The following is a 10,649-nucleotide window of genomic DNA, read 5'->3' on the forward strand; positions in this document are numbered from 1 at the left end:
CTCCCCCCCCTCCCCTCTGAATACCCTTTGTAAAAAAAAATTTAAAAAAAAAAAAAAGAAATTGAAAACCTATTTGAAAAAATAATGACAGAAAACTTCCCTAACTTCACATACAGGTCCAGGAAATGCAGAGTCCCAAATAAGATGAGCCCAAAAACACATCATACTTAAAATGGCTAATATTAAAGACAAAGAGAATCTGAAAAGTATCAAGAGAAAAGCAGTTAGTTACCTACCAGGAAGCTCCCATAAGACTCCACAGAAGCCGATTTCTCCACAGAAACTTTGCGTGCCAGAAGGGATTGGCAAGAAATATTCGAAGTCATGAAAACCAAGGACTTACAAGCAAGATTACGAGGCAAAGTTATCATTTAGAATCAAAAAACAGATAAAGAATTTCCCAGACAAGAAAAGGCTAAAGGAGTATAGCACCATAAAATCAGTATTACATGAAATATTGAAGGGTATTCTTTAAGAAGGGGGGGAGGGGGATAAAAAATGTGAACAATAACATGGCTATAAATACATATCTACCAACAACTGAATTTAAAAATATAAAATAAATAAATGAACAAGCAGAACAGAAACAGACTCATAAATAAAAAGAATATTTGTCAGTTGCCAGAGGGAAGGGGATTGGGGGATAGGTGAGAAAGGTGAAAGGATTAAGAAATACAAATTTGTTGTTACAGAATAGTCATGGGGATGTAAAGTACAGCACAGGCAAATCCTATATAATAAAGAGCTAATATGCTAATTAGACCAGACAGCGTAACGACCAGTGGGCGGGGGCAGGGATGCAGGGCCGCAAGGCAGCCAGAGCTGCAAGGTAGACAGCGCTGAGAGGGCCAAGGCAGCCGGGACTGTGAGGACTGAGGCAGCTGGGGCTGCAAAGGCCTACTCTTGCATGAATTTCGTGCATCAGGCCTCCAGTGTAGTCAATAATATTCTAATAACTATCTGTGTACTGTGTCAGATGGGTGCAAGACTTATCAAGATGATCACTTAAAATGTTATGCAATGTCTGATCACTGGGGTGTACACTTGAAACTAAAATAGTAATGTCAGCTGTAATTGAAAATAAAAAATGATTTAAAAGACAATATTAATTTGCATGTAGCATAAAATTTATTTGGTGTAAATGTGCAGAGAAATGCAAACTTAAAAAAAAAAACACACAAAGAAACTGGAGATCATAATTGCAAGATGAATGGAATAAGGTTTAATTTTAAAACCAAAAGGATTTTACAGCTGAACCATCTCTACTTTACACCTTTTATTTTTTAAACAAAGAAATAGAGTCCTTGGACAGATACATGCAAAAAAATGAAACTAGACCAGTGTTCGGCAAACTGCGGCTTGCGAGCCACATGCGGCTCTTTGGCCCCTTGAGTGTGGCTCTTCCTAAGCCTTAGGAGTACCCTAATTAAGTTAATAATAATGTACCCACCTATATAGTTTAAGTTTAAAAAATTTGGCTCTCAAAAGAAATAATCGTTGTACTGTTGATATTTAGCTCTGTTGACTAATGAGTTTGCCGGTCACAGAACTAGACCACCAACTTACACTATGCATAAATATAAACTCAAAATGAATAAAGGACTTAAATGTAAGATGGGAAACCATAAAAGTATTAGAGGAATCCACAGGCAGCAAAATCTCAGACATATGCCAAAGCAATATCTTCAGCGATATAGCTCCTAGGGCAATGAAAACTAAAGAGAAAATAAGCAAATAGGAAGGACTACATCAGAATAAAAATCTTCTGCACAGCAAAAGAAACCATCAACAAAACAATAAGAAAGTCCAATGCATGGGAGAACATATTTGCCAATGCTATGTCCTATAAGGGTTTAATCTCCAACACTTATAGGGAACTCAAACAACTTAACAAAAGGAATCTAAGCAACTCAATCAAAACCTGGGCAACGGACCTAAATAGATACTTTTCAAAAGGGAAACAGCCTAAGTGCCCATCAGCAGATGGGTGGATTAAAAAACTGTGGTACATCTACACAATGGAATACTACATTGCTGTAAAAAGGAAGAAACTCTTACCATTTGCAACAGCATGGATGGAACTGGAGAGCATTATGCTAAACAAAATAAGTCAGTTGGAAAAGTATAAGTATCACATGATCTCACTCAATTGTGGAATATAATGAACAACCTGAACTGATGAACAAAAACAGATCCAGAGTCAGAGAAGCATCAATCAGATGCTCAAACCTCAGAGAGAAGGTAGTGAGTGGAGGGTGGGGGTAAGCAGGAGAGGTCAACCAAAGGACTTGTATGCATGCATATAAGCATAACCAATGGACACAGACACCAGGGGGGTGAGGGCATGAGTAGGAGTGTGGGGGGCAATGGGGAGATAAGGATACATATGTAATACCTTAATCAATAAAAAAAATATGTATTTCAAAAATGTTAAAAAATAATAGAAAAGAAAAAACCATAAAATATGTGGTCAAAGACTTGTCAAAGTATATGTTGAAGTAATATATGTAGAGATGTAAAAAGAAAAGACAAAGATTAAAGGTACAATGATAAACAAATATATATGTATGTATATATTCCTTATGTTTAAATATTATGCAACCATTACAATCTTGTTAGAGTCCTAAAGGAAGTAATCTCTCCAAGGTCACAGGTAGTGATTAACTAGAAGAACATTGGTCCCCTGGCCTCATTCCACTGCTATATCACACCAGAGGACAGAGGGGAAAAATGAAAAGACAAAGTTAAAAAAACAAAACTCCTACTATATTTAAATCGCTATCTTCTATTAAAAACTATTGATTTACAAAATGTAAAAATAAAACAAAAAGTATCTCCTAGTAACACCACCCTTCCCTTGTCTGCTCCATCTCCAATATTCAGAATTTAAAGAGGCAGCTCTAGAACTATGCAATCCTGACAAGATACCCTCCCTCTCCAATATCCCAACAGCCCACACCAACGTCTTTTATTAAACAACTAGAGGCCTGGTGCACCAATTCGTGCACAGGTGGGATCTGGCCGAAGGGCCCCATCAGCCGGTGGAGGGGCTGCAGGCGGTTATGAAATCCGTTAGCTTCTTCTTGTCTGTAAGTTCTTTATCTGGCTTTCAATTCCAAATGAGCTTTGCTGGGTAGAGAAGGGCGTGGCAAGAAACATTCAAACTGAGGAAGAGCAAGGACCTGCAGCCAGGGTGACCTTCCTTTTGAAAGGACATGTCTGCTCCGGGCCAAGGGTTCGGTCTTCATGAAACCCGGGTCAGTCTTTGCATCGGGCAAGTGGAATCACTGAGGCCTATTTGAGAGTCGCCATGGCTGGGAGCGTGATCTCAGAACAGTTAAAAACACGTTCATGAAGGGATGTTATGAGTTCTCATCAAAAAGCCCACACGTGTCTGCTACACCAACAGGGTTGCTTTAACACGGAAGCCTCCATCTGCAAGCCCACCCGCCTCTAGGAGCTGGCGGGAGGTTGAAAATGGCCGTGGGTAGATGAAGCCGGTGCCAGGCGACCTGGAAGGTGTCAGCAGCTCAGCCATCTGAGTCCCAGGCACAGGGAGATAGGCTCTGACATCACCACCGCCTGGAGGATTTGACAGCAGCAGCATTGGCTTCAGAGCTTGTTGCTATTTTGTTTTATTTGTATCTCCTTTTCCCTTTAAACCTCTCCAGGTTGTGTTTGTTCGAGAGGAGCAGCCTTTGCAGCCTCCTCGGTAGAGAGCAGGCCTTCGATCTGGGTTCACACGCAGTCAGACAGAGTCCTTTTTAGAAACACATGTAGGTCTTGCATTGTTTGCTCTATTACCGATAAAGAGGGTTTTAGATTCTGGCACATAAATATGTTTCCTGCTTATCCACGAGGGCAGGAGACTGAGCGCAGCACAGGCATAGCCACAGCACTTCACTCCTTCACAGGCCTCCAACCAAGGGTGGCGATGCAGGTGCTTCACACACGGAGGGGGACGGGGACCAGGGTCGGGTAACCCTGCTTTTCCCAGACCTTCTATCTCAGTCCCCATCTTCCTGCTCTGGGTCTGGAGCATCTTCCTTTTGAGGAGGATTCAGGCATCTGGAGGACGTGATGTTTATCACATGCTGTTTTCCGTGTGGTAGTCAACATGGGAGTGTTCCTTAATCAGGCTTCCTTCAGCTTTGTGGGGGGAGGGGGGAGCCAACAGCATGAAGGTGCAAACACAACCCATGGGGACTCCTCACTGAGCGCCTTCTGTATACCTTCTGTATACCTGGTGGGCGTCTCCCCTTAGAAGGGGTGCTCCCTCTGTCTGTGACCAGCAGGTGTGTCAGGATGGGGTGTGGCTGGGGCGTGGTGGGGGGGATCAGGCTGGTTGGCTGCCACAGTGCCCTCCATAGCTGCAGTGTCACCGGTGGGGCAGAGTACCTGGGACCCTGGATTCCCTCTGGGGTTTGCAGAACTGCCCCCTCCCTTTGTTCTCCCATTCTCCACGGAGGCGGCTGTTGGCAGACAACAGGACGGATAGATCCACAATCAGACCTACGACCCAACCTCCAGAGAGGTTCCCTGACCCCTCTGCGTTTCCCACTCACCTGAACCCCCTAAAAGAGTCAGGGGGCCCAGTGCTCGGAGGCTCCCGTGAGCTTGTGGAGGCGGGCCCTTGGTCATTGGTTTTTATTTTTTTACTACACTTCTTCTGTGTGCAGTGATCACATTTTGTCTGGAGCGGGGCGGGCTCAAGTGATCTTGTGCAGCGTCTAGGGAGGGGAAACGGCCACAGTGCCTGAGGCCAAGCTCCAGGAGGCTGGCAGCACTGTTGGGATCACGCCAGCAGCACTGGTCCATTGGTGCCTGTCCTGTCCTCTTGAGATTGAACCTGAAGGACTACTAAGGAAGCCAGTCCAAGGGAGGGAAGCGGCCTCAGTGCCCGAAGCTGAGTTCCAAGAGGCCGGCAGCACTGTCAGGATCATGCCAGCAGCACTGGTCCATTGGTGCCTGTCCTGTCCTCTTGAGATTGAACCTGGAGGACTACTAAGGGAGCCAGTCCCCAGTTCTGCCTTGCCTCCCTCACCGATTGATTAGAGTCTGAGGGCTGGGAGGAGGGACCAAGAGGTCTGTCTTTCAGCCACTCGCCAGTCACTGATGCTACTGATTGATCAGCTCCTGCTCCCTCACCTCCCTAGCCTGGCGTTTGGTCAAGCCTTTGGTTGTTTTGAATGTTACAAATCCTGGGTTTTTATATATTAGGATGTGTTTATCTCAGTAAACTCAGGAAGCCTACAACTCTCATACTTTCCCTTATCATCTCAGTTCTCAGGCCCAGAAGGCTCCACAAAACCTCTAAAGTCATCTCACAAATCCTAAAACCTTCCTTCTGAAACTCAGTGCTCTACATCCTCCGCATTCAGCATTCCCCACCTCACTGCTCTGAGACACCACTTCCCCACACGGTCTGATGCTCTTCTCTTAAATCTCATTGCCACATTAACACCCCATTCCTAGTCTCTCCCTACCTTGTCCCTCCCATGCTACTGCATTGTAATTCTTCATGTTTGAAACATCTAGGTGCCCTGGCCGGGTGGCTCGGTTGGTTGGAGCATCATCCTGTACACCAAAAGGCTATGGGTTGGATACCCAGTCAGGGAACATAACTAGGTTGCAGATTCCATCCCTAGTTGGGCATGGAGGCAACTGATGTTTCTCTCTCACGTCAATGTCTGTCTCTGTCTGTCTGTCTGTCTGTCTCTCTCTCTCTCTCTCTCAAATCAATAAATATATCCTCAGGTGAAGATTAAAAAAAAAAAAAGAAACATCTGGGTAAGTGATCCTTCTACTTCCTTGGCCTGCTATCCTCCATGACCATGTCTACCCTGATCTCCTGTCCCCACTTTCACACACCTCAAGTCTGTAATCACCATAATGACACTCCCTGATCTCAAAGCCAATCAGTTTCCCTCCAACCATCATCTCCTACCTTCCCAGCTCACTCCCTCTTGAATCCACACATCATCAAGACTGCATACATTGCTTCTACTACCTTTTTACTCTCCCTCATCCCTTCTGTGTCCTCATCCACTCTTTATCCAACTCGGAGTTGATTAGTCATCATTATAATGGCTCCCTAGTATGCCTGCTTACCACCATGCCCCTCCATCCCTCTGTAGAACTCTCTAGAAAACCTCAGAGCAGGTTAAATCCAATGCTTCACCTCCTCCACATCTACCCCAACAACTATACCCAGCTAGAAGAAAATGCATAGTCATGTGACTTGTCCCCCTCAGGTAGACCTTTGGTGCTGCTAGCAGCTCTTCTCTAACTACATAGTCCACACCCTTCCTCTCCTTCAGCCTGCACTGACTCTCTCACTCTCAACTTGCTGCCTATCCAGATAAGAAGACAGAAGCCAGAAGATGAACACTACCCACTCCCACCTTCACTCTGCCCACAGAAAGCCTCTGCTCTTCAGTTCTTACCAAAGTGCCCTCTATGCTCCTTCCCAAGGCCAGCCACCACACTCTGCAATCTGACCTCTCATCTGTACCAGACACTTCCTGTCACTTCAGATCATTTCCACCAGAAAAGACACATAATGTGATCACTCCCATTTCAAAATAAAACGTAACAGCTCCCAGCCCACTCTGCCTTCTACAGCTTCCTCTCTATTTTTATCTGTTTACTTTTTGGGCAAGGCTTCTTCAATATTCCAATTGTGCCCGCAACCCAGGCATGTACCCTTGACCGGAATTAAACCCAGGACTTTTAGTCCACAAGGCTGACACTTTATTCAGTAAGCCAAACTAGCTAGGGCTAAACTTGCTATCTTAACTGATAGCAAGAAGATGTACAAAACCACTAAAACATATAGAGGAGGGAGAAGCCAGTTGACTAGGAGTGCTTTGCAGAGGAATTGACTTTGGAGCTAGATGTAAAGCAGTGATTCCCAAAGTGGGCGCTACCGCCCCCTGATGGGCACTGCAGCAATCAGGGGGGCGGTGATGGCCACAGGTGCATTTGTTTTAACTTTTTTTGTATTACCTTTCTATTCTGAGTTCAATAAATAGTTTCATAATTTCAAACTTCAATGTTTCTAATTTACACCTTTCTTTACTACATTCTTATGTAGAACCATGACCACACCACACCTGAATGTGTGGTAAATGCCTTGCAGAAGAGAGCTGTATAAAATTCTGCCCATAGCAGATGGCTCTTATACCTTAATATATGAAAACTAGTTGATTAAATCCTCTGGAGGCTCAAACAGGGCATGTTTCTTTCTGTCTTGTTCTCTTCAGTTTCTCCCTTTTAGGCAGAGAAAACGTTGTGGCGCAGTTGGTTTCCTTGAAAAGATGCAGTGATCAAGCAAGAAGGGTTTCCAAGCCCTTCCATTCCTCCACCCGCCCTGTCCCGCACACCAAAGAAGAAAGTTTATTACTTCCCTGCTCCTAGCCATTAATGTTTGCAGGCTCCAATATAAAAGACAGCACTAGTTCTCACATAAACTTCTCAGCCCTTTGCTAAAATTGAATCTAAATGACTCAGTTTCTACCTTGAGTCACAAAATCCATTTTACATTTAATAGCCTTAGCCTCAAGCTTTACTGATGATTTTTCCTAAAGGGAACATTTACCAAAAGGCCATGGGTTTAGAGCTTTTTTATAGACTGACTACAAATGGTATCAGTTGAATGTCACACAGCATCTTGCTGAAGGCTTTTTGGAAGCAGCTGATGAGAAAAGAGAACAGATTGCCAAGATTCCTAGTGGCTTCTTCTTCCATCTCCTAGCTTTGTCAACTCAGAGACATGTCAAAAAGACCCTTGAAGCCCTAGCCCATTTGGCTCAATGAATAGACCATCAGCCAAACCATCTAGGCTACTTTCTTTTTTGGCAGTGAAGTGAATCACTTCTTCAAGTACCTCAAGTTAACTGAAGGTATGTTGCAAGATTAAGAGATGAACCATGGAGTTCTATCCTTTGGCAGGCAGTCCCTAAGATTCTCCCCACCCAAGAATTCCTATCTCTTGGTATTCACACCCTTATGTAATTTTACAGGTGGCTGGGACCTGTGATTGCTTTTAATCAACAAAATATAGCAAAGATGATGTCACTTCTGTGATAAGGCTGCAGAAGACACTGACTTCTATCTTGCTATCAGTATCTCTCACTGACTTTGATAAAATAGGTATATAGTGTAAATGACCACACAGCAAGAAACTGAAGGCAGCTTCCAGCGAATAGCCAGCAAGGAACTGAGGCCCTCAATCCAACCTTCAATAAACTGAATTCCTTACAGCACCCAGGTTCTATGAGTGAGCTTGAAAGTAGACCCTTCCCCAGCCAAGTCTACAGATGAGACCCCAGTCCCAGTACTCAACTTAACTCTACCTCATGAGGGACTGTGAGGCACAGGAACTAGCTAAGCCACACCCAGACTCATGACCCACAGAAAGTGTTATAATTAATTTATTTTTATAAATATGTGTTGTTTTAAGCTGCTAAATGTGTGGTAATTTGTTATACAGCAATAGAAAACAAACACAGGAGGGACAGGTGAAAAAGTCTAAGAATCCTTGGGCTAAAAGATCAGTATCTGCAACTCCGCTCTGAAAGCTCAACAGCCAAAGGGAACTGGAGAATCTAAGTTCAATCTTCACTGGATCTTCATCTCTGGAAGAGAGAGCCATGAGCCTGCTAAATATCATCACTCCCTATCACTATCCTTCACTTCTCAGTCAAGTTCTGCAAAGTAGGTCCTCCAAATTTCTACCTCATCTCTCATTTGAGTACCTCTGGAGGGTTTTTTTTTACTAAACACCTGAAGCCTCCAATGGCAACAGTCACATGTTCTGTGCCCTTAACCTGTTGTGGCATCTGACAGCTAGCCACTCCCTCCTTAACACTCTCCTTCAAATAGAAAGGACATACTTTCCCTGCTTCTTCCACCTAAGAAACTATTCCCTTAAAATCTCCGTCAAACAGCTTCCTCCACTGCCCGTGTCATGTTATATATCCTGGGAACTTTTCAAACTTAGCACACTCTCACTGGGCAATCTCATTCATTCTTACGGAATTATTACCACTTGAGCGTTAATAAAGCTCAAATATACATTTTTAGGGCACAACCACATATCCAATGGCCTACTGCGGTGGTCGGCAAACTGCGGTTCGCGAGCCACACGCGGCTCTTTGGCCCCTTGAGTGTGGCACTTCCACAAAATGCCATGTACAGGCGCGCATGGACAGTGCAATTGAAACTTCGTGGCCCATGAGCAGAAGTCGGTATTTTGTGGAAGAGCCACACTCAAGGGACCAAAGAGCCGCATGTGGCACACGAGCCGCAGTTTGCCAACCACTGGCCTACTGGATATCTTCCTTCATTTGAATGTCTCACAGTCACCTCAAATGCTAAACATAACTAAAGAATTTATCATCTCTTCAAACGTATTTTGCTCTTCTTTCTTCTATATTCCTAACTTTAGTGATTATAGCACCAACATCCACCTAGTCTCCACTGCCTTTATCCTAGACTCCTCCTCTTGGTCCCTCCATCCAACTATCCTCTGAATTCTACCCCTAATCTCCCTTGAATTTATCTCTTCCTTTCATACCTTCGGACCATCGCTGCTCTCCTACAACTCATCTTAACTCCAATCTTGGCCTCTTCTAATCTAATCCCCCAGAATCGCATGAAGAATTACATTAAAATCACTTATGGTGTCTGCCTCTCTTGCTCCTCCCTTCTTACACCTCCAACACAACACCAAGACTTAATAGATCATTCCTTCAACAGGGACTGTTGTAGATACAGAAGATACAGCAAGTGAACAAAACAGTCTTTACTTCCATGAAGTAGCCCACTGTTTTATGTATCTGGTTTCACTTATACCAGCCGTGGGCAAACTACGGCCCGCGGACCGGATCCAGCCCGTTTGAAATGAATAAAACTAAAAAAAAAAATAAAGACCGTACCCTTTTATGTAATGATGTTTACTTTGAATTTATATTAGTTCACACAAACACTCCATCCATGCTTTTGTTCCGGCCCTCCGGTCCAGTTTAAGAACCCATTGTGGCCTTCGAGTCAAAAAGTTTGCCCACCCCTGACTTATACTGTCCCTAATCCACAATCTAACCCCCATCCTCTTGCCCACCTAGAAAAGTCTTAATTCAGTCCTTAAAACCCAGGCCAGATGTCTCTCCCCCTAGGAATAATTCTCTTATATCCCCAGCTGCCCCCCATAGTCACTCCCTCCTCCCATCTCTGCTGCCTATATACCTGGATATATTTCTATTTTTGTATTTATAAAGCTGCACAGTAATTTATTTGATTATAACTCCTTCTGCTCTTCTAGACTGCATACCTCAGGGGACTGTTTCCATTGATCTCAGAATCCTCCATGCCTTAGGACAGTGGTCGGCAAACTGCAGCTCACGAGCCAAAATACTTAGTATTGTTTCCTTCCATCACCCAGCTTTTTATTTTCTAGTTACAGAGGAAAATGCTGCTGCATGAGCAGGCTACAGCAGAGGAAGTGACTCTTGCTCAGTGAGCTACAAGGCAGCAGGAAACTACAGAGATGACTTAACTCAAGAAAGCTGGAAAAGCTCGAAGAACACCATGATGGTTTCACAGGAGGGGAGACCCATGCCTAGCAGGAATCCTCTTTTCTCCTGCAA

This window comes from Myotis davidii, unplaced genomic scaffold (assembly GCF_000327345.1).
Source record: "Myotis davidii unplaced genomic scaffold, ASM32734v1 scaffold388, whole genome shotgun sequence".
NCBI classification, from domain to species: Eukaryota; Metazoa; Chordata; class Mammalia; order Chiroptera; family Vespertilionidae; genus Myotis; species Myotis davidii.